The 23,587-nt window shown below is 37.0% G+C and overlaps 1 pseudogene; it reads left to right on the forward strand.

The window, feature by feature from the left end:
* The first annotated feature begins 18,412 nt into the window (after window positions 1–18,412).
* On the forward strand, window positions 18,413–18,512 carry LOC127116496 (uncharacterized; annotated as a pseudogene).
* The last annotated feature ends 5,075 nt before the right edge of the window (window positions 18,513–23,587 follow it).

Genomic DNA, 23,587 nt, shown 5'->3' on the forward strand with positions numbered 1-23,587 from the left:
TGGTGGAGGGTGAAACATTAGAATATGAGAATAAGGGAAATCAACAAGACTTTGATAAAGAAGATGCATAAGGGTTAAATATTGAAGAAAGGAAGCATGAGGAGGACAACTGTCCATAGGTTATATTTTTCGAGAAATATGAACATAGAATAACAAAGCCATGGAAAGGAGGAGTTATCATCAAGATGCTAGGAATAAGAATATGGTATAAAGCTTTCGGGAACAAGCTGCAACAACTACGGGTGCGGAGAGGAATCTTGCACATGGTGGACCTAAGGCGAAAGTATTACCTTTTCACCTTCGCCAGCTCAGAGGATCGGACGCATGCCATAATGAAGGGTCATTGGCTTATCTATAATCATTACCTATCCGTCAAAGAATGGAGTGCAAACTTCTACTCAAATAGCGAAGTCCTACAAACTTTTTCTCAAATAGAGAAGCCATTGAGAAACTCGATGTATGGGTTAGAATATCTAGGCCTCCCATTAGGTATCATGATGATTGTGTGTTGGCCCTCATTGGTAATCGAATAAGAAATACTGTGAAAGTGGATGAGAACACATTATCAAAGGATAGAGGAAAGTATGCTCATGTTTGTAACCAAGTTGATTTGACAAAACCTATATTGGAAATGTTTTGGGTAAAGTGACAAAATTACAAGGTAGACTATGAAAGATTTCACTTATTATGATTTGCCTCTAGTCGGTTTGGACATTACATTGTAGGATGCTTGGAGAAATAACAAACAAGAGTGGACAAGGAAGGAAATGATTTGATGTATAGAGTACATAAAGGAAAAGGATAAGAAGAAACGGTTATTATGATAGTGGGTTCGTGAACAATGGTGCAAAAACAATGGCACCCAAGGAAAACCAAAGGATCACTGGATAATGAAGGAAATTGTGATGTGAAAGAAAGTATGTATCACGGCGGAAAGGCAGAAGAAACTCAACATGGATTTTCAAGGGCTCACTACAGATGAAGTTGTGGAACCAATTGAAGAAGAAATTATAATATTGTAGAGGAAGTAGAGCATGCTACTTGCAAAGAAACGAAGGAGATTACATGTGATGACAAGGACAATAATGGGAAGGAAAATAAGTAGCACGTAGAAAAAACCAAGAGAGACATAAGGAAAGAGAAAAAAAACATAATGTCCAAGCGAGCTTCAAAATAGGGTCACATGGTATCACAAAGGAGAAATGTGGAAAATGAAGGATAAATCTAGAGAAATAGAGGGACGGCAAAAGTGTAGGGGAACTAATACGAGAATTGAATATGGGCAAAAAAGTGAATTTCAACAGGCTTAAAAAAGTCATAGTGAATGCGGCTTAATGAGGAGGCAAGGAAATAATCTGGAGCAATTTGGCCCTAAGGTGCTAAGTGCCCAAGTCATAGAAGAAAATAGTAAAGCATACAATGATGTGGTGTCTCGAAAATTTGAACATCAATTGTCACTTGCAAAGAATATCGAAGGTACTTAAGCATCTTACTAGGAACAGAAAAGCAAGGATGACAAAGATGGAAAAAACTTGGATATGGAAATGGTTGCGAAAATGAATAGTCGGGAGCAAGGAATCATTACTTATATTGATTTTGTTTTATGAATCAGTACCAATGTAAATTCTCATATGGAATTGTAAAGGTGTAGCTAACAAATCCTTTCCTCGCGTGTATAAGAATTATCTCAGAGAAGTTAATCCTAACATTTTTGTTGTGGTAGAAACACGAGTAGATCCCTAAAAGCTTAGCAAATAATTTAAGCTTTTAGGGTTTGATGGCTTCAATTACACGGAGGTTAGAGGTTTTTTTAGGGGAATAGTGTTAACCTAGAAGACTGAGAAGATCTCTATCACAACTTACCATAATCACTTCTAGTTCATCCATTATAAGGTGACTCAAAGAGATGGAGAATAGTGGTTCCTGACGACGGTGTACGCTAGTCTTAGCGAAGATGGGAGAAAGGAGTTATGGGATGAGCTTTACCATATGGCATCTCAGGTCAATAATAAGGGATGACTACTAGGGGATATTTCAATTACATCTTGGAGGTGGTGGATAAGAGGGTCGGAGCTCAAATTTTAGAAAGAGGTGTGGCTTATTCATGGAAAGGATCAACTCTTACAATATGATGAACATTGATTCCACGAGTCACAAGTTCACTTAGAAAGGCCATATTAATCAAGGTTGAGTAAGAGTTTATGAGAAATTGGACAAAGTTTTATGTAACAGCAATTGAAGGCTCTAATTTCCATATGTGAATGTTAAAGTTTTGACTCCGGTTGATTTTTTGTATCATTATCCTCTGCTCATCACTTTAAGGGAGGAATAAAAAATAAGATTTGATTACAAGTTCAAATTCGAGTGTGTGTGGGTGTTAGAGGAGAATTATGAGGAAATGTTTACTACAACATAAACCTAGATGATAATCTTAAATACAATCTGGAAAATACTAGGCTTCAAGCTACCAAGTGGAAGAAGAATATAATAAGAAGTGTGCAAAAAAAAAAGAACCAAATTATGAGTATACTCAATGTATTCATAAAGCTAGACAGTATGGTAGAGCCCGTGAGGGGCTTAGAAATTTGGAAAGCCAACTCCAAACTGAACTCACAAAAACTCTAGACCAAAAGGAATCAATGTAGTTTCAAAGACTCAAAATGAAGTGGATAGTTGATGGTGATAAAGTCAAAATGAAGTGGCTAGTTAATGGTGATAGAGTTAAAATGAAGAGGAATTAATGTGGTTTCAAAGAGTCAAAAACTGTTTGTTTCAAGCATCGATTTCAGGTACATGAATATGATTTATTTTTTAAAATTTTCCTTTTCAAATTTTTTTATTAATAGGAATATTTATTTTCATTTGTAGATAGATAACAATAGCCAAGTATTTGAAGGAATGGGTACAAGTTCTTGTAGGATTTGAAGGCCTTTTTTGTTTCTCCTAAGGTTACACCCAAAAAACTTTTGAATTCATGTATGCTGGAATGTGAATATTTTCTTATTCTTGTTGATTCTGAAGCTCGGTACTTAGAGTTTATCCTTGTTTATATTTCTACTTAAGAATTTCATATGAGACTAAATCATGTATGCAACCTTATGTTGAGGTGTTCGGAGGGAGCTTCAGTGCTTTTGGAGCTTCGTATGTATAAGGCAAAATGAAGGGGCTACCTGATGGTGATAGAGTCAAAATAAAAGTGAAAGATGTTTAGCTTTCTTCCTTTGAAGAGTTATTATGAAGTCTTTTTCAAGATTAGTCTTATGATTACCTGATCGCTTACATAACATGCCATGCTTACCGCACCCACCCAAAATTAGTTTGGTAGATTAAAGTCACTTAACATGGTTCTAGCAAGTTCAACTAGGGGTCAATTTTTCCTTTCAATCACTCCATTTTGTTGAGGAGTCCTTGGTGCTGAAAATTTATGAAAGTTGTCATGTTCTATTGGAAAAAAATTGTTCACAACCCTTGGGTTTTAATGATAACAAAGTAGTTAAAGAACATTTGGGTATACTAACATATGTTCAAGTGTGCAAGATCATAAACTTAAAATTCAACTCAAAATTGATCATGATGAAAGCATATGTAAAGAAGTTGAATGTCTCAAATTCTGAAGGATCGGAATCTGATAACTCTGAATGTGTAGTTCAACTTCTGAAGGAACAACATCCGATTGTGGTATTCGTGCCTCTTGTGACAACTCAGACTCTGGAGACCTCAGCTTAAGGTACTCAGCTTCTGGTCCGTACTCTATCTCTATAGCAGACTTATTTTATCAACACCATACTTATTGAAAAAGTCAACTAGAGTCTCTTAGTGAAAGGCTCAAGAAAAGATGATGTGATTTCTCTAGTCTACCCCAATGTCTGCTTTATACCTAGTATGAAAATGAATCATTGGACTATGTTATTACACATTGGTTGAAGATCTTAACAGGATTCATCTTCCAACGTCCCTCTCTTGGAACTGCTTCTTTTCAAAGATCACCTGTGAAAGCTACTTTCCAACGATTCTTTTTCTACCTCTATAAAAACGAGCTGAAGATTTGAAGGAAGGTTAACAACTCACAAATAGTCTAACAAGAATAACTTTGAGCCTAAATATTTTGTATGTTTATTGCATAAGCTCTTAACATTTCTTATCTTTGTATATCTTATAAATCTTAAGTGTTAAGAATCATTGTGGTTATTGTAACACTTATATACTTTTGATTGTACAACAAAGTATAGTTGTCATTTATTCTACTAAATTGTTTGTTTAAAATAGAGGAAGTATCTTGCTAGTTTGCTTGAGTAGTGGGAGTATCTTACTAGTTTGCTTGAGCAGTGGAAGCCTTTTGGTTGTGTGCTTGAGCAGAAGTCTCTTGCTGGATTTCTTGAGCGAAAGTCTCTTTCTGGTGTGGTTGAGTAGTTAAAGTATCTTACTAGTTTGCTTGAGCAAAGTATAATCAGTTTGGTTATAGTGAAAATATATTGATGAATATGGGGACTAGATTACTCTTTGTTTATGAGATGAACTAGGATAAACTATGTATGTTAATTTACTACTTTCTTTTGAATATTATTCTTCCGTTGCTATTAACATTCTGATATCAGACTCTGAACTTGTTCATATTCTAAAGTTGATTTTCAAAATTAGAAAAGAATTAAGATACATAATTCAACCCCCCCCCCCCCCCGGTCCAATTCTTGTGGAATTTTATGGTTCGGTCCAAAACCATGAGGCCTAGGGCTAGCCCCCAACTAACCTTGAGATATTCCACTATAAAGCAAGATTTTAACATAGGTTCAAATCATAAATTTTTCACCAAACTTTTATCACGAGTTCAAATCATAAATTTTTCACCAAATTTTTATCACGAGTTCAACTTACAATCATTTGCATCAAGCTTTTATCACGAGTTCAGCTTGCAATCTTTTATACCAAAATTTTATCATGGACTCAACTTGCAACTTGTATATCTTACAAGGTTCACGAATAATTCACTCTTGGATTTATAATAATATCAAAATGACAATAGCGATTAGAAAATATTATATATAGTTGTTTCTATCTCAACAACTAAAATATATGATTTATGCGTATAGTTAGAAAAACGGGTCGAGAAACTTGGTTGGACCTACAGCCGATAAAAAAACTCAAATTTTAAATAAAAATATTAGAGTCTATTTAGGTTATTGTTCGAGCTTTTTCAAGTCTGATTCGTTAAACTCCTGAACTCTAATCGGGAAAGTCATACCGAATTACGGATAACCATCTTATTTAATTTAGGCTTAAATAATCTTTTGGTCCTTTGTAAGTTGGCTTGTTTTTTATTTTCGTCCATGTATCTTTTTTTTTGGAAATAATTCTTGAATGCTAAAATCCTTTTGATTTTAGTCCCTAAAGTTAAAGTCCACAGGAAAATCGGAAGAAAAATCCGCAGAAAACCTGCGAATTTTAACTTTAAAGACTAAAACTAAATGAAATTCAACATTTAAGGACTTTATCCAGAAAAAAAGGATACATGGACGAAAAACAAAAACACGTTAACTTATAGGGACCAGAAGACTATTTAAGACTTTAATTTATTTATTTATCGACAAAAGTTCTAACACACAAATGCTACTATTGTCCATATATTTTTAATAAAGATACACGGTTGATTTTTGATAAAAATATTAGCTCACATTTTTTTAATTAGATAACAATTATTTAATTCAAAATATTTTTTTTAGGATTTATATATGGTTTTTATTTTGTTCAAAATTGTGTTATGGTGTGCGTGTGTGTGTGTATGAAATATTTTGGGTGTTACGACATACTCACGAGGGTCAGGAACCATGTTCTGATGGTTTTTCTATGCAGTTAGAGCAAGCTCATGAGGATGAGAAACTATGTTTATGGGGTATTCTTTGGTGAATAACCAGAATGTCCCTTAATTATAAAGTTGAGGTATTTATAGAACCTTTTTAGACTAGGATTAAGGAAAGTTATTTTCACTTCACTACTAGATCATATGAAGGAATGGGTTATTCCTCTTTTATCATAAAGAATGAGGTTATTCCTTTTGGCCCCTTTTTCTAACCAAATATAATGGGATATATCATCTCCCACGTCTGCTAGACAAATGGCAAAGAGTTTGGGTGGATTAAGCCCAACAAGTTAGGCGATTATTGTAACACCCCAAACCTCAAACACTTAATTTATAAAATATACAAAATAATTTGCTCAAAAGGGTGTCACATTTTCTTAATATAACATCTTTTTCAAAATCAATTACAGTAGTGAAAATAAATCTCAACACAACGTCAATTGTCATAAAATAAATAGCTTAACAACTCGCAGAATACAAAACATAAAATGGTATTCCTATTCCAGGTTACACTATCAGAGCGACACACGAAAATTAAATAACTCAAAATGATAAACAACGAAGAATGACACTTTGCCATCCTCCAACACAAGCATAAACTAAATCTCTTCTACCTGAGTATCTACATCATAGGCGTAAAGACAACACAAAGAACAAACAGGGAGTTATAATACATTCACATATGTTAACACTGCATAAAATAACAAGGATAGTATAATTAACATAGATAATCATTCATATAATTCATCCACAACAATAATCATTCATAAATGTAATTATGTGTGTAATGTATTCATCTAATCTACATCAATGCATGTGGTATCAAGGTTTTGGATGTCAGAGGTATGTTATTGATTAATTCATTCAACATTGGTTCCTCTCTAAACCTAAAACTCGTCATTGGTTCCTCTCTGAACCCGACACTCATCAATGGACCAAAGTTCTAACTCGTCATTGGACCGAAGTCTTACCTATCTCCGGTATACATGATGTATGAGTGCAACAACAAACAAATGCAATACTCGTCTCATCTTCCAACTCCAATACTCGTCATTAGACATAAGGCATACATGTCAATGGTTCTTTCAAACCTAAACACATCATCATCAAATGATTGCCAATACAAGGCCACGTCGATGGTTCCTCTTGAACCTAAAACTCATCATAAATTGTCACCAATGCAAGGTCATATCAATGATTCCACTAAACCTAAACATCTCAGCATAAACTCAATAATTTTCCTCCTCGTGAGACATTCATCATAATCTCAATATAATAATTAAAATTATTTAATTTCTCATCACTACTCATCGACATCACTAAAACAACATAAAGCAACTTCAATACCCAACAAGGCATGTTCATAACAACAATAAAATATCATAATTAACTCTAACAACTTTTATTAAAAGGTTAAGGGTTATGATCGCTCGACTTTATGAGTCGAGTTGGGGTACAAACTGCAAGTGCACAGTTCTATCGCGTAGTTTTAAAAGATATCGATCCCACAGGGACTTATGAATCGATATACCGTTATCTAGGGTTACTACGTAAAGCTAAGGTGAATAATGGTTGATTGTTTGGGGGGCGAAGCTAAAAGCTAAACTAAGATCTAGATTATATATTAATAAAACGGATATCGGTATGCAGTTCGTCGTAATTAGGGACTCAATTCTTTGTCGGTTTCTTGGTTTTTAAAATAAATCGTTTCAGTTAACTTTATTGATTAAAGGTTTTATCTCAAACTCTCGCTCTGTTGAATAAACCATGATTTTATGTTAATGTAGCTGTCACTTATAATTAAGTCAAAAACCACTTTTTGAAAGTAATAAAGTTGCAGAAACTCTTTTTAAGAAAACACTGACCGTTTTAAACACCCTTATCTCAAACTCTCGCTCTGTTGACTTAGGTTATACAATTAAACCCGAATGCTTAACTCTCGTCCTCACATTCAATCTTTAAAAATACTTTTTGGAAAAGGTCAGAATTTAATTAACTCTAAAACTTGCTCTCGCCCTGATCTAGAATTAATGCCTAATTTACACTGTCCAGTTAAAACCTCAAACTCTCGCTCTATTGATTTTAACTTCTTTATGTCTTTTACTTTTGTAAAAAATCTTGTTATTAAACCTGTAAATTGAGACCGTAAAAAGATTGATTTTAATTTTAAGTTTAATTAGACCGACTTAGTCTTGATCCCTTATTTCGCTTACTTTACATACCGATATCTAGGCGAATTAGCCAGACATGCTAAACAAACAGAAATACATATCATGCATAAACAGACTCATCACAGGCAGATAATATAAATAAATAATAAAACAAAGCATTAAATAATGATTAAAGAACCTGAATGCGTTAAACAATAGTCTTGAACACTCCACCACAAGCCGGTAGGATTTGTTCTTGGATTCTTCAATTAAACAATAAATTAAACCAAGGAAATAAAACTAGAATCTAACGTAAGGTTAGATCCGATAAAAAGTTACACAATAGTTTCCGGTGTAGAAACTATTATGCGAAAAATATCTAAATGCTAAAAAGGGAAAGGTAAATTGCAAGGGAAAAAGAATGTAGAACTTGCAAAAGAAATAAACAAATAAACAATGTTAAGTTGCTGGAAAAGAAAATTGCAGAAGCGTAAAAAGAAAGAAAATTTGAAAAGCTTCGGCAGCGTGAGCGTGGAAAAACCGAGGAACCCTTTTAGGTTTTTGAAGTAGCTATTTATATTGGTGTTGGTAACTGCTTTTCGTTTCCCCAGGGTCTTCAACGTGGCTAAATGCATGGCGTGGATATAGGACACAAACTCCTCAACGTCTCTTCAAGTCTTCTGAGGGCGTTACTTGCGCCAAAAAGATAGTGGAATGGTGTGACGCTCGTTACACCATGTGTGACGTCCGTCACAAGGCTGTTTTGTGTGACGCTCGTCACGCCCCCTGTGACGTCCGTCACAGGCACAACATTGGTTTCTTGTGCGCTTTGGGCTGGGCTTTGGCCTTTGGTTCTTTTTCTCTCCTTTTTGCACCTCCTTTTCTTCCATTTTTACTTGTGCTTCAAAATAGGCTACCTGAGACAAATAGGAAGAAAATACCACGTAATATCTTATAAAATGCAGTAAACCGAAATAAATAGTCATAGAATTTAATGGAATTAAGTCCTAAAATATGGTATAATTTCGTGTTATCAAACTCCCCCATACTTAGATCTTTGCTTGTCCTCAAGCAAAATTCAGTATAGAACTCGTTTTTTAAAAAATTTTAGCCAGATGAAGTTTTCAAAACACACATCAATTCGTAATAGGTTGCAAATGGATTTTGTTTAGGAGCAACTTGAGTTTAACCTTGACATCAACAACTACCGTTACAACCTCAGATAACCCTGCCTTGTGCAAATCAGTTCAAGTACCCTATTATAGCTATCCTAGTTCCCTTACTCTTATTTCACCCGTTTTCATTCTAGCGAAATCACATTAAGCCCTTTATCTTTTCGCGCACATAGTGGAGTAACCGGTTAGTGATTATGATCCGCTTTTAGCTAGAAGTTCTGGTACATAAGTCGGATAACTTCGTTATTCAGTCCATTGCAAATTGCGGGGGATCGAACCGTAGTCCGCCCTACCAAGTTCAGTACCAGATACCTACTGAACCAACTCATAATGGATCTTTCATATTATGCTTTTTGTATGATCTGCAACCTTTAGATTAAATGATCTGGTAAGGATCACCTAATTTAATCAGTGTATTTCCTGATATATTCGTATATTTTATGTTACTTTGGGGATCATTCACTTATATTCATCGGCTCTCCACGTAGTTTGCTATTAAGATGGTGCTGACTTCTCGTATAAACTACTCGGGGTTACTATAAAACTTAAAAGTTCAAGGGATTGGTATAATAGGTACTTATCCTGATCTAACATGTTGAGGTTCTTAGAGCGTTGTTATGGTAATAATTTTTGTCTTGATTTCACTCAAGTTTTATAAAATAAGCGACCTTTATACTTACTGAGTGTGTTGAATTTTTGTTATGGCTCAAGAAAATTGAGGGGAATAGATAATAAGAATTTTTCACACTAGGGACTTGACTTAAAATAAATATATATTATAATAATTTTTTTTTCATAATAAGAAAGGGAAATAACAATGAAAGGGAAAATAACATACTTGAAAAGGAAATAGGAAGAACAAGTTTTCCCCCCCATACTTAAATTAAACATTGTCCCCAATGTTTTAAGGAAATGAAATACAATATGGAAAGGAAAAAGAAACTACAACTAAGGTTGTCTTCCGCCTCTGGTTCTTGGACCTGGTGATCTCGGACGTAAGTCTAAGTTGTCGAACCTGCTGAACAACTCAGTAAACCGCTGGTCGGTTATGGCATTCCTAGCATCCTGTTGTTGTTGCATTTGATGCATTATCTGCATCATCTCGACATTCTGTGCCTGCATACCCTCAATAGCATCCATGATGTCGTCGTTGGTTGCAGGCCTTCTTCGTCGACGACGTTGGGAGGATGGGCCAGATGTATTGCCGGAAGGGTTGAGCGGGACTGACTGTTGTGTAGGCGGATGATCACCTTGCTCCATTGCTTCAAACTCGTCCGTGTGCGGGTTTGTTTGTGAAGGCTCGGTGGCTTCGGGAGCGTTTAGATCATAGAGGTGGCAGTCGGGGTTTGTGACATCAGTTAGGGCGATATTTGGTAGAACAACGCTTGGGACTGCCTGGTTGTTCACCATAAGATAATATCCTCCGCCTACTCTGTTCTTAATCAAGCGGCTGGATCGACAGTAGCTGATATCCATAGATAGGGGGGGTAGAGATTCTAAAGTTTGGAGTTTATCCCCTAGGTTTAGGCCAAGTGCTATGGTGGTGATTAATCCACCAATTATAAAAGGTTGCCGGCCTCTAGCACATAAGGTGCGGATATGATGAAATAGAAAGGAGGCGGCGTTTACCTGAGTATCCGGTTCGAAGACGCATTGGAGGAAAAATAGTTCCTTTGAGTTTACCTTGCTGTTGTTTGGCCTTCCAAAAACTGTGTTTTGCAGGATGCGGATAAAGTACCGGACGGTGGGGTTATGTATATGGGAGAGAAGGAGCTCTTCCCAGTTGTAGGTATCTATACCGGAAATTTTCTTAAAAAGGCCGAAAACGCCAACTGTGTTCCAGTTTGAGTTTGGAGGGATTCTGGGGTGTAGCAGACCTTCTATGGGAAAATGTAGCATGGTACTCAATTGGTTTTGGGTTAAGGAGTACTCGGTGTTGAACATACGGAAGGTTGCGGTACCGGTTAAAAATTCGTCTTCACCGGCGGGAGTGGTGTAGTCGTATGAACTTAAGAATTCTAAGGTTAGGGATGGGTAGGTGGGTTGATTATGAGTGCAAAGGAAGGTTAGGTTGGCTTGACGGAGCATCCATTCGATACCTTGGAGTAATCCTAATTGTTGTAAACAAGTTAAATCGGGGTACCTGGTGGAAACGACGCCTCGCTGTTGGAAACGCTCGAATTGCTCCCTTTGATAATTTTCATCTTCGGATCGGAAGATGATATTTCCAAAATTCTGGTTTCCCGCCATTGTGATGAATGAAGCTTGAAGGGGTGATTTGGAAAGAAAAGAAATGTATTTGATAGGAGAGAATGGTTTGTGGTGAATGAAGGGAGGTTTGGTGGGTATTTATAGGAGAAGAATTTGGAAGTTGGAAAGGAGAAGTGGTTGAAAAGTAATTAAGTGTGGTTGAATGGAAATTAATGGGGAAAGTAAAAAGTTAAAAGGTGTAACGTTCGTCTCCAACGGCTCCTTAACGTTCACTAGTCTGAAGGGTGTTACGCTCGTCACAGGAGTGTGACGTTCGTAACAGGCACTTGGTGTGCCGTCCGTTATGGATTTGTGTGACGCTCGTCACACATTCCATTTTGGCAAGGCTTCAGTAGCGTGGATTTTATTTTTGTTATTTATTTTGTTTTGCTTTGCTTATAATTGGTTTATTCTGCAATTTAATTTATCGTGCATGCTTAATCTGCTTTGTATAATAATAAGTCATAGGTAGCAACAGTAGAGCATAATAGCTTTTGCATAATAAAATTAAATAAACAGCTTCAATAAAATGATCATAATGTATAAACAATGAAATGAAAGAGAAATAAATGTGAACATGAATTCAAATAACATTAATAAATAATCTAACTTAAAACTAAATAACTTAGAAAAATGACTAAATTCTATCCCTCTGTACGATCTCTGGCCGGAGGAGCAAAAGAGTTAACATGATGTAGCAACTCGTGGAACTGATTCGTCATACTGCTCATGTATCCTAGAACTTCGTGTCTCATGTTAGTAAATTCTCCTCTGAGGGCGTCTTGTTCTGACATCAAAGCTTCAATGGCGGTGTTATAATCAGTTTCGGGCATATGATGCCGGAGGTCAGATATGGCTGATTCTTCGGTCTGAACAGGCTGAGGAGGAGGGTCAATATCATAATAGCCGGATGGTGTCTGAGGGTCAGATTCAGCATGAGGGATCTGGTCATCATAAGTCTCATAGTTATCACAAATCTCATAGTCCTGGATGGATTCAGTGGATCCAGCAGGAGTGGGAGTTTCGTTCAGGTTATAGAGCCAGTTACTGCGGTTATGAATGCTAGTCCTAGGATCGGGCATGGTGAATAGGCAGAGAACCTGGTTATCAATAATAAGCTCAAACTCATCAGTCCCAAGGTTCGCTATAAACATAGTGTTGAAGAGGAAAGATATACTCATAGTGGTAATGCCACAAAAAGGGCTAAGGTCAAGCATAGGCTGACGTAATCCAATAGCATTACCTATCATAGTTATCAAACCGCCTATTCTAATGGGTGCTCGCTCATCCTGGATAAGGTGGTCCAAATTAGCTAACATAAAAGTGGCACCGTTTACTGGACGGTTCTGGGAAGCACAAAATATGATGAAGAGTTCATCACGTGAAACTGAAGTACTATTTGGCTTCTTCCCAAATAAAGTGTGGGTCAGGATCTTATGGAAATAGCGAAAGGCCGGGTTGTGTATGTTTCCAGAGAGAAACTCATGTTCTTCGGGCTCATCATTTCCAGACAGCTTACCCCAAAAGTGTTCAAGTTCTCTATGTTCAAAAAGTTCTTCCTGGCTTACTGTGAATGTGTCAAAGGAGGTAGGAAAACCCAAAAGATTGGTAAAGTCTCTAATATTAAATTGGTACTCCATATTGAACATTCTGAACTGGATAAAACCTCTGCTAATTCCTTTTCCATGGCTGGGTAGATAGATAAATGAGCTAAGGAATTCTAGTGTGAGTCTCCGGTAGGTGGTGAAATGTCTCAGGATAGGGGATGTCTCCCATCCTATCTGGTTCAGCAAATACATGACACTCTGTCTAAGTCCAAGGGCAGTCATAGCCCAATCATCAGCATATAAACTAGGTAGCATCTCTCTGGTGGCTAGTTCTTCAAACTTTTGTTTCTGAGCCATTCCTCTGAATTTGATACTCATACGATCAAAATGTCCCATCTGGTTAGTGTTAGCTAGAGAAAAGAAAACATGAGTTTTAGTCAGGATTTGGCCAAATGCCGAAAGAAGAAAAAATTATTATTATATATATATATTATTTTTCTCTTTTTTTTTTTTTTTGAATTAAAAATAAATCAGGAATTAATACTAAACATAAATTAAAAGAATAATTTAGGAAAAAGAAAAAAAAATAGGAAAATGATAATAATAGAATAAGAAAATAATTGTGGGTTGTCTCCCACTAAGCGCTTTGTTTAAATGTCGCAAGCTCGACAAAGAAACTGTTAAGTATAATCTGTAGGTCCTGGGGGCATTTCGTCTAAGTGTAGGATTTGCGAATCTCCATTGGTTTCCGCATAATGATAGTGTTTTAGACGTTGTCCGTTTACGGTAAACGGTTCTGTGGATTTGCCTTTGATTTCTATTGCTCCACTGGGGAAGATGTTAGTGATATGAAAAGGTCCTGACCATCTGGATCGTAGTTTTCCCGGGAATAGCTTTAGTCTAGAGTTAAATAAAAGGACTGCGTCGCCTTGCTTGAAGATTTTCCTTGACATACGTTTGTCATGCCATTGTTTTGTTCTTTCTTTATAGATTCTGGCATTTTCATAGGCGTCTCTTCTGAGTTCTTCTAATTCATTTATGTCAAGGATTCTCTTTTCACCGGCGGCTTTATAGTTTAGATTCAGATTTCTAATAGCCCAATAGGCTTTATGTTCTAATTCTACCGGGAGGTGACAGGATTTTCCATAAATGAGCTTAAATGGGGTCGTCCCTATGGGGGTTTTATAAGCAGTTCGGTATGCCCACAAAGCTTCTGGTAATTTCAATGACCAATCTTTCCTTGAAGTGGCGACCGTTTTTTCTAGTATTTGCTTGATTTCTCTGTTAGATACTTCCACTTGTCCACTGGTCTGAGGGTGGTAAGGTGTCGCTATCATATGTCTCACTCCATATTTAAATAACAATTTTTCGAGTACCTTGGATATAAAGTGCGATCCACCATCACTGATTACTATTCTTGGGATGCCAAATCTCGGAAATATTATATTCTTAAAGAGTCTAGTTACTACTCGGGTGTCGTTTGTTGGGGATGCTACAGCTTCGATCCATTTTGATACGTAGTCAACTGCCACGAGTATGTATTTGTTACCGAAAGAGGATGGAAAAGGTCCCATGAAGTCTATTCCCCACACGTCGAAGATCTCTACTTCCAAAATACCTTTTTGTGGCATCTCGTCACGTCTAGATATGTTTCCCGTGCGTTGACATCTGTCACATTCCTTAATAGCCGCATGTACGTCCTTCCATATAGTTGGCCAATAAAAGCCGGCTTGTAGGATTTTAGAGCAGGTCTTGGATGTACTTGTGTGTCCACCATAAGGAGCGGAGTGGCAGTGTTGGATTATATTTTCTACCTCTTCTTCGGGTATACATCGACGGAAAATACCATCGGGGCCTCTTTTGAAAAGTAAGGGATCATCCCAGTAATAGTGTTTTATGTCGTAGAAGAATCGTTTCTTCTGTTGGTAAGATAGAGTAGGTGGAACTATTCCGGCAGCTAAATAATTGACGAGATCAGCGTACCATGGTGTGGCAGATATAGCTAAAGTGGTTCCTACTTGCATGTCGGAGTTGTTTTCTTCCAAAGTAGCTATAAGTTTGTCATACGAGAAATCATCATTAATTGATGTTCTTTCCGGTTCAAGGTTCTCAAGTCTAGAGAGATGGTCTGCTACTACGTTTTCAGTTCCTTTCTTGTCCTTGATTTCTAAGTCGAATTCTTGTAGCAACAAGATCCATCTTAGGAGTCTAGGTTTAGCATCTTTTTTTGTTAAGAGGTACCTGATAGCAGCGTGATCAGTGTAAACTATTATTTTAGCTCCAACCAAGTAAGAACGAAATTTATCTAGCGCAAATACCACTGCTAGGAGTTCTTTCTCGGTAGTGGCGTAATTCATTTGCGCTTCATCCAGGGTTCTGCTTGCGTAATATATAACGTGAAGCTTTTTATCCTGGCGTTGTCCTAACACAGCACCTACAGCATAATCGCTAGCATCGCACATTATTTCGAATGGTTCATTCCAGTCTGGTGTCTGCATTATGGGTGCGGAGATCAATGCTTGCTTAAGCGTTTGAAATGCTTTTAAACAGTTATCGTCGAATATGAATTTGGCATCTTTCATTAACAGTCCGGTTAAAGGTTTAGTTATCTTAGAGAAGTCTTTGATGAATCGTCGGTAAAAACCGGCGTGTCCTAAAAAGCTTCGTACTTCTCTCACGGTTCTTGGGGGTTGAAGATTTTCGATTACCTCTATTTTGGCTTTGTCTACTTCAATTCCTCTGTTCGAGATGATGTGTCCTAAAACAATTCCTTCTTGTACCATAAAGTGGCACTTTTCCCAATTAAGTACTAAGTTTACTTTTACACATCGCTCAAGAACTCTTTCCAGGTTTTCAAGGCATTCTTCGAAACTTTGTCCGTATACAGAAAAGTCATCCATAAATACTTCCATGATGTTTTCGAGAAAGTCGGCGAAAATTGCCATCATGCATCTTTGAAAGGTTGCAGGGGCATTACACAGACCAAACGACATTCGTCTATAAGCGAAGGTACCAAAAGGGCACGTGAATGTCGTCTTTTCTTGGTCATCAGGGTGAATTGGTATTTGAAAGAAGCCTGAATAACCGTCTAGATAACAGAAATGTGAATGTTTTGCTAATCGTTCTAACATTTGGTCAATGAATGGTAAAGGGAAATGATCTTTTCGGGTTGCTTTGTTTAGTTTCCTATAATCAATGCACATTCTCCATCCTGATTCGATTCGTTTAGTTATCGTTTCCCCTTTTTCGTTTTCAATAACGGTTATGCCTCCTTTCTTTGGTACAACGTGCACAGGACTAACCCATTTGCTATCAGATATAGGATATATAATACCTGCTTCCAATAACTTGGTTATTTCTTTCTTTACTACCTCACTCAGGATCAGATTTAGTCTTCTCTGGTGTTCCCTAGAGGTTTTACAGTCTTCTTCTAACATGATGCGGTGCATACAAATAGAAGGACTTATTCCTTTAAGATCGGTGATGTGGTACCCTAGTGCGGTTGGATACTTCCTTAAGATATGTAAGAGTTTTTCTGTTTCGAGTCTCCCTAGATCTGCATTAACTATCACAGGTCGTTCGAGTTCTAAGTCTAGGAATTCATATCTCAGATTTTTGGGAAGTGTTTTCAGGTCAGGGGTTGGTTTGTTAAGACATTGCGTAGGATCCGGTGTTATTGCCAAACATTGGTTAGATCTGTCTTCTACAAGGCAGTCGGATGATTTGTCTTCTCCTAACTCTGCTTCTTTTATGCATTCATCGATGATATCCATGAAGTAACATGTATCTTCTATTGCAGGTGCTTTCAAGAATTTGGAAAGAATGAACTCAATTTTCTCTTCACCTACTTCGAAGGTGAGTCGTCCTCGTTTTACGTCTATGATTGCACCGGCAGTTGCTAAGAATGGTCTTCCCAGTATAATGGGCGTAATATCATCTTCTCTAATGTCCATAATTGTAAAATCAGTGGGAATGTAGAATTGACCTATGCGTACAGGAACGTTTTCAAGGATTCCTACAGGATATTTGATGGAACGATCTGCTAGTTGCACAGGCATTTTGGTTGGTCTTAATTCTCCCATTTCCAGTTTCTTGCATATGGATAAAGGCATAACGCTAATTCCGGCTCCTAAATCGCATAAGGCTTTGTCGATGACAAATTTTCCTATGTGACAGGGTATAGAGAAACTACCTGGATCCTTGAGTTTAGGGGGCATGTTTTGGATTATAGCGCTACATTCGGCAGGGAGTGTAACGGTTTCGCTATCCTCAAGTTTCCTCTTATTAGAAAGGATTTCTTTTAAGAATTTAGCATATGAGGGCATCTGCGTAATAGCTTCGGTGAACGGAATTGTAACGTTTAATTGTTTAAGGAGATCAACAAATTTTCTAAATTGGCCCGCATCTTTGGTTTTAACAAGCCTTTGAGGGTAAGGTATAGGTGGTTTGTAAGGTGGTGGAGGTACATAAGGTTCCTTCTTTTCTAGGGTTCCCTTATTACTCTCTTCCTTTTCCTTAGGTTCACTTTCCTCAGTTGATTTCTTAGGGTTTTGGTTTTCTATCCTTGGATCAGACGGTCCTTCCACTTCCGTTCCACTTCTTAATATAATTGCATGAGCTTGGCTTCTCGGATTTGGTTGGGGCTGTCCAGGGAATGTACCAGTTGGGGCAGCAGTAGGTGCTTGTTGTTGGGCTACTTGTGATATTTGTGTTTCCAGCATTTTGTTATGGGTAGCCAAGGCATCTACTTTGCTTGCTAGTTGTTTAAGTTGTTCGCCAGTGTGTACATTCTGGTTTAAGAAATCTTTATTGGTTTGTTGTTGGGAAGCTATAAAGTTTTCCATCATGATTTCCAAGTTGGATTTCCTAGGGGCGTTATTGTTAGGCATGGATGGGTTCGGTTTCTGATATCCCGGAGGTATAGCTGGGGCTTGATTTGGAGACTGTCCAGGTGCGTACAAAGCGTTATTACTCTTATATGAAAAGTTTGGATGGTTCTTCCAATTTGAGTTATAGGTATTCGAGTAGGGGCTTCCTTGAGCATAGTTTACTTGCTCTGCTTGGATTCCTGTCAAGAGTTGACAGTCCGTAGGAGTGTGGCCTTGGATTCCACAGACCTCGCAATTCTGAGTTATAGCAACCACGGCGGCTGGAGGTGATACGTTTAAACTTTCAATTTTCTGGACCAAAGCATCCACTTTTGCGTTAACGTGATCAAGGTTACTTATCTCGTACATGCCAGTTTTCGTTTGAGGTTTTTCCACCGTTGTTCGTTCGGTTCCCCACTGATAGTGGTTTTGGGCCATGCTCTCGATAAGCTGGTAAGCATCAGCATAAGGTTTGTTCATCAATGCACCACCTGCAGCGGCGTCTATTGTTAACCTTGTGTTGTATAAGAGACCATTATAAAATGTGTGAATTACTAACCAGTCTTCCAAACCATGGTGTGGGCAAAGTCTCATCATGTCTTTGTATCTTTCCCATGCTTCGAAAAGAGACTCGTTGTCTTTCTGTTTAAATCCGTTTATCTGGGCTCTTAACATAGCTGTTTTGCTTGGCGGAAAGTATCGGGCAAGAAAAACTTTCTTCAACTCGTTCCATGTGGTGACTGAGTTGGAAGGGAGAGATTGAAGCCATCTTCTAGCGCTATCTCTTAATGAGAAAGGAAAAAGACGAAGTCGAATTGCCTCTGAAGTGACACCATTAGCTTTAACAGTATCAGCGTATTGGACAAATACGGATAAATGAAGGTTTGGATCCTCGGTAGGATTTCCAGAGAATTGGTTCTGTTGCACCGCCTGCAACAGCGAAGGTTTAAGTTCGAAGTTGTTTGCTTCGATTGCGGGCGGAGCAATACTTGAATGCGGCTCATCTTGCGATGGAGCGGCGTAATCTCTAAGAGCACGAGCTGGTTCTGCCATCTCGGTTATCGAAGGAAAAAGGTTTTTGAAATCAGGAAGTTCTATAGGAGGGAGATTGTTTGCAGCACGATATTCCCGAATTCGTCGTAAGACTCGGAGATATAGTTCGATATCGTTGATTCGTAAATAGAGCGGTTCGCCTTGTGAGCGAGTGCGTGGCATACAAATCAACGAAAGAAAGAATAGAAGAAAAAGAAACCTTAGTCTCTACAGCATAATGGAAGAGTTACGATATCGATTAAATAAAAGTTCCCCGGCAACGGCGCCAAAAACTTGATCGCTCGACTTTATGAGTCGAGTTGGGGTACAAACTGCAAGTGCACAGTTCTATCGCGTAGTTTTAAAAGATATCGATCCCACAGGGACTTATGAATCGATATACCGTTATCTAGGGTTACTACGTAAAGCTAAGGTGAATAATGGTTGATTGTTTGGGGGGCGAAGCTAAAAGCTAAACTAAGATCTAGATTATATATTAATAAAACGGATATCGGTATGCAGTTCGTCGTAATTAGGGACTCAATTCTTTGTCGGTTTCTTGGTTTTTAAAATAAATCGTTTCAGTTAACTTTATTGATTAAAGGTTTTATCTCAAACTCTCGCTCTGTTGAATAAACCATGATTTTATGTTAATGTAGCTGTCACTTATAATTAAGTCAAAAACCACTTTTTGAAAGTAATAAAGTTGCAGAAACTCTTTTTAAGAAAACACTGACCGTTTTAAACACCCTTATCTCAAACTCTCGCTCTGTTGACTTAGGTTATACAATTAAACCCGAATGCTTAACTCTCGTCCTCACATTCAATCTTTAAAAATACTTTTTGGAAAAGGTCAGAATTTAATTAACTCTAAAACTTGCTCTCGCCCTGATCTAGAATTAATGCCTAATTTACACTGTCCAGTTAAAACCTCAAACTCTCGCTCTATTGATTTTAACTTCTTTATGTCTTTTACTTTTGTAAAAAATCTTGTTATTAAACCTGTAAATTGAGACCGTAAAAAGATTGATTTTAATTTTAAGTTTAATTAGACCGACTTAGTCTTGATCCCTTATTTCGCTTACTTTACATACCGATATCTAGGCGAATTAGCCAGACATGCTAAACAAACAGAAATACATATCATGCATAAACAGACTCATCACACGCAGATAATATAAATAAATAATAAAACAAAGCATTAAATAATGATTAAAGAACCTGAATGCGTTAAATAATAGTCTTGAACACTCCACCACAAGCCGGTAGGATTTGTTCTTGGATTCTTCAATTAAACAATAAATTAAACCAAGGAAATAAAACTAGAATCTAACGTAAGGTTAGATCCGATAAAAAGTTACACAATAGTTTCCGGTGTAGAAACTATTATGCGAAAAATATCTAAATGCTAAAAAGGGAAAGGTAAATTGCAAGGGAAAAAGAATGTAGAACTTGCAAAAGAAATAAACAAATAAACAATGTTAAGTTGCTGGAAAAGAAAATTGCAGAAGCGTAAAAAGAAAGAAAATTTGAAAAGCTTCGGCAGCGTGAGCGTGGAAAAACCGAGGAACCCTTTTAGGTTTTTGAAGTAGCTATTTATATTGGTGTTGGTAACTGCTTTTCGTTTCCCCAGGGTCTTCAACGTGGCTAAATGCATGGCGTGGATATAGGACACAAACTCCTCAACGTCTCTTCAAGTCTTCTGAGGGCGTTACTTGCGCCAAAAAGATAGTGGAATGGTGTGACGCTCGTTACACCATGTGTGACGTCCGTCACAAGGCTGTTTTGTGTGACGCTCGTCACGCCCCCTGTGACGTCCGTCACAGGCACAACATTGGTTTCTTGTGCGCTTTGGGCTGGGCTTTGGCCTTTGGTTCTTTTTCTCTCCTTTTTGCACCTCCTTTTCTTCCATTTTTACTTGTGCTTCAAAATAGGCTACCTGAGACAAATAGGAAGAAAATACCACATAATATCTTATAAAATGCAGTAAACCGAAATAAATAGTCATAGAATTTAATGGAATTAAGTCCTAAAATATGGTATAATTTCGTGTTATCAGGTTACAGGAATATCCTTTAAGATTTCAAGGACAACTTTGATTCAACTCATTTACTTCTCAAACTCAACTCTAAACATTTCAAACTTAACTATAAACATGTTAATAACTCAAACTCAACTCATTTAAGTCTCAAACTCAAATTTAAACATATCAAATAACTCAAACTCAACTCTAAACATATTAAATAACTCAAACTCGACTCTAAACCTATCAAATAACTCAAACTCAACTCTAAAAATATTGAGTCAATGTCCTAAAACATTAACAACTAAATTCATATAACATCTTATCAAAACAGCCCAAAATCATGTTTCCTATTAGTCATAAATCATATTTGAATAATTATTTAAAATATCAAATGGAGTTGGAATCAAGAAAATGAATATACTTTGGAAAAACTTAGAGAGTTTATTTTAAGAGTATGATTTTTGTTTCAGGATTTAAGGTCCTAATTGGTACATTTTAATCAAATAATAAGAATTGGTACATGAATCAGGCATAATGTTTCGTTAGAATAGTAACTAGTATTTCTCCTACTGAATTTAGTGGAATATGTCGCATCTCGAAAAAAATATGATCCTTCGCGAAGTCACTGAAAAATGATTCGAACAGAGTCGCCATCAAACTTTATTTATTCCAAAAGAGAAAAGGGAAAATATCAATAAAACCCTTTCAAAAGAAAGAAGATGGTCGTTGCAACCAAATTCGGGTTCGGGAGTCGATTACACAAGGGGAAGGTATTAGCACCCCACAAGCCTATTGTACTCGACAAGAACCTTTTAGTTAAATTTGTGATTGAATGTTAGCTTATGTTAATTGTTTTCTTTGAATGATAAAAAGTGCGAAAGGAAAATAAAAGGGAGTTGTAAAAAAGTTTTTATTAGGGTGTTTGACGAGATTGTGAGTCTCACTCTTACGTATCCTCGGGTACAATGAGGAACTTAAAGCTTCATAGTTTGGAGAGTGATATGGTTTATTAGTTTATTTTATTAAGCACGTGTTTATATCGTATTCCAATGGTTAAACATTTGTTTATTTACTCGCGGTAGGGACTTAAGCGCTAGTTTGTGTTCACATCAGAATGGAGTAAACAATGTTCTCTTGAAAAGAGTTTTAGTTGTTGATCGCGCAGGGGCGAGAAATTAGGTTCAATGTGTTGAATATCTTTTAGGCGGAAGACGATTATTCAAACATAGATCTCTACAGAAATGCTCGAATAATCAGAGTTTGAGGAAGGTCTAAACCCAATCAATCATTTTTCCTCTCATATATTATGAAAAAATATGTGGCAAATTAAGTAATGATACATTAACGGAAGACGATTATTCCCACAGGAAGCTCTACATTAATGTCCAAATAATCCTAGATTGAGGAATATCTAAACTCAATCAGTATTTTTCCTATTATATGAGAACCAAACTTAATTATAATAGTTAACGTGTTTTAGGATGCAAGAGGAATGTTTGGACATAGAGCTCTACAACGTTGCCCAAACATTCAGGGAAAGAAAAAGTTTACACCCATCTTTCCTTTTTCGTCCAAGTTACTGCAAAAAGGAGTTTGATTAGACATTTTAATTTGATTAAAGAAATGTTTTTGATGTTGATCAAGGTTTTAATTTGCGTTGAATCGGGGTAAGAAAATGTTTTTAGATAAAATTAACTTGGCATTAGACCAAGGGTTTGTGAATTTTGAAAGGTTTAATTATCATTATAATCATCCATTAATTAATTAAATATTTCAAACAAATACCAACTGTCACTCCTTCCACATGCATGGAAAGTCATCAATAACTTGGTCGGCTAACAATTAAAGTCAATCAGGTTCCAACAAAAAACATAACAGGGAATAACAGTGGGAAAGCACGCAGTGGAAAGGTGTCCCATTTGCCTATCTGTATCTCACAATCTTCTCTCCACTTGGCACTAAGTCCAGCTGACCTATTGAACACGAAATAAACAAATGAAATGGAAAAAACTAAGCATTCATGGTACTTATTCTCTCTCTCTCTCTCTCTCTCTCTCTCTCTCTCTCTCTCTCTCTCTCTCTCTCTCTCTCTCTCTCTCTCTCTCTCTCTCTCTTACTTCCTTGATCTGCAAAGGGTGATTTCCAATTGCCTTCTCCGACCAACCTCGTCGGAGAGAGGTGGCGGCTGACAGCGAGACCACCGTCTCCTCCGGTGACTTACCTCCTCAAATCTAAGAACCTAAAACATGAACCCTCCTTTATTTTTCATCCTCTTTTCAAATTCAATCACACCTTTCTCAAAATTTGTTTTATGAGCTTATATATGACATTCTAACATCTGAACCCTAACCTCACAAACCAGATCAAGAACAACCACGAATGAAAATACACACCCAAACAAGTATCAATTCAAGCAAGAAAACATAATTAATCAATGTAAATGGATGGGGTAAATCAATCAGAAGTCAATCACAACAAACTCGGTTAAATAAGATACCGACCAACACAAACAAATGATGCTAAAGGATGAGACCATTTACCAACTCAAAATACTCAGAGGGATGACACTTCAGGGTAATCCCTAACTTTTGATGCTTCTTTGTTCAATTGTTTCTCCTTCCCCTTCTGCGGTTGACACTGTGTTAAGTAATGCTAAAAAAATTGTTGATCTGGTAGTGTAGGTTA

Source organism: Lathyrus oleraceus, chromosome 1, assembly GCF_024323335.1.
Source record: "Lathyrus oleraceus cultivar Zhongwan6 chromosome 1, CAAS_Psat_ZW6_1.0, whole genome shotgun sequence".
NCBI lineage: Eukaryota > Viridiplantae > Streptophyta > Magnoliopsida > Fabales > Fabaceae > Lathyrus > Lathyrus oleraceus.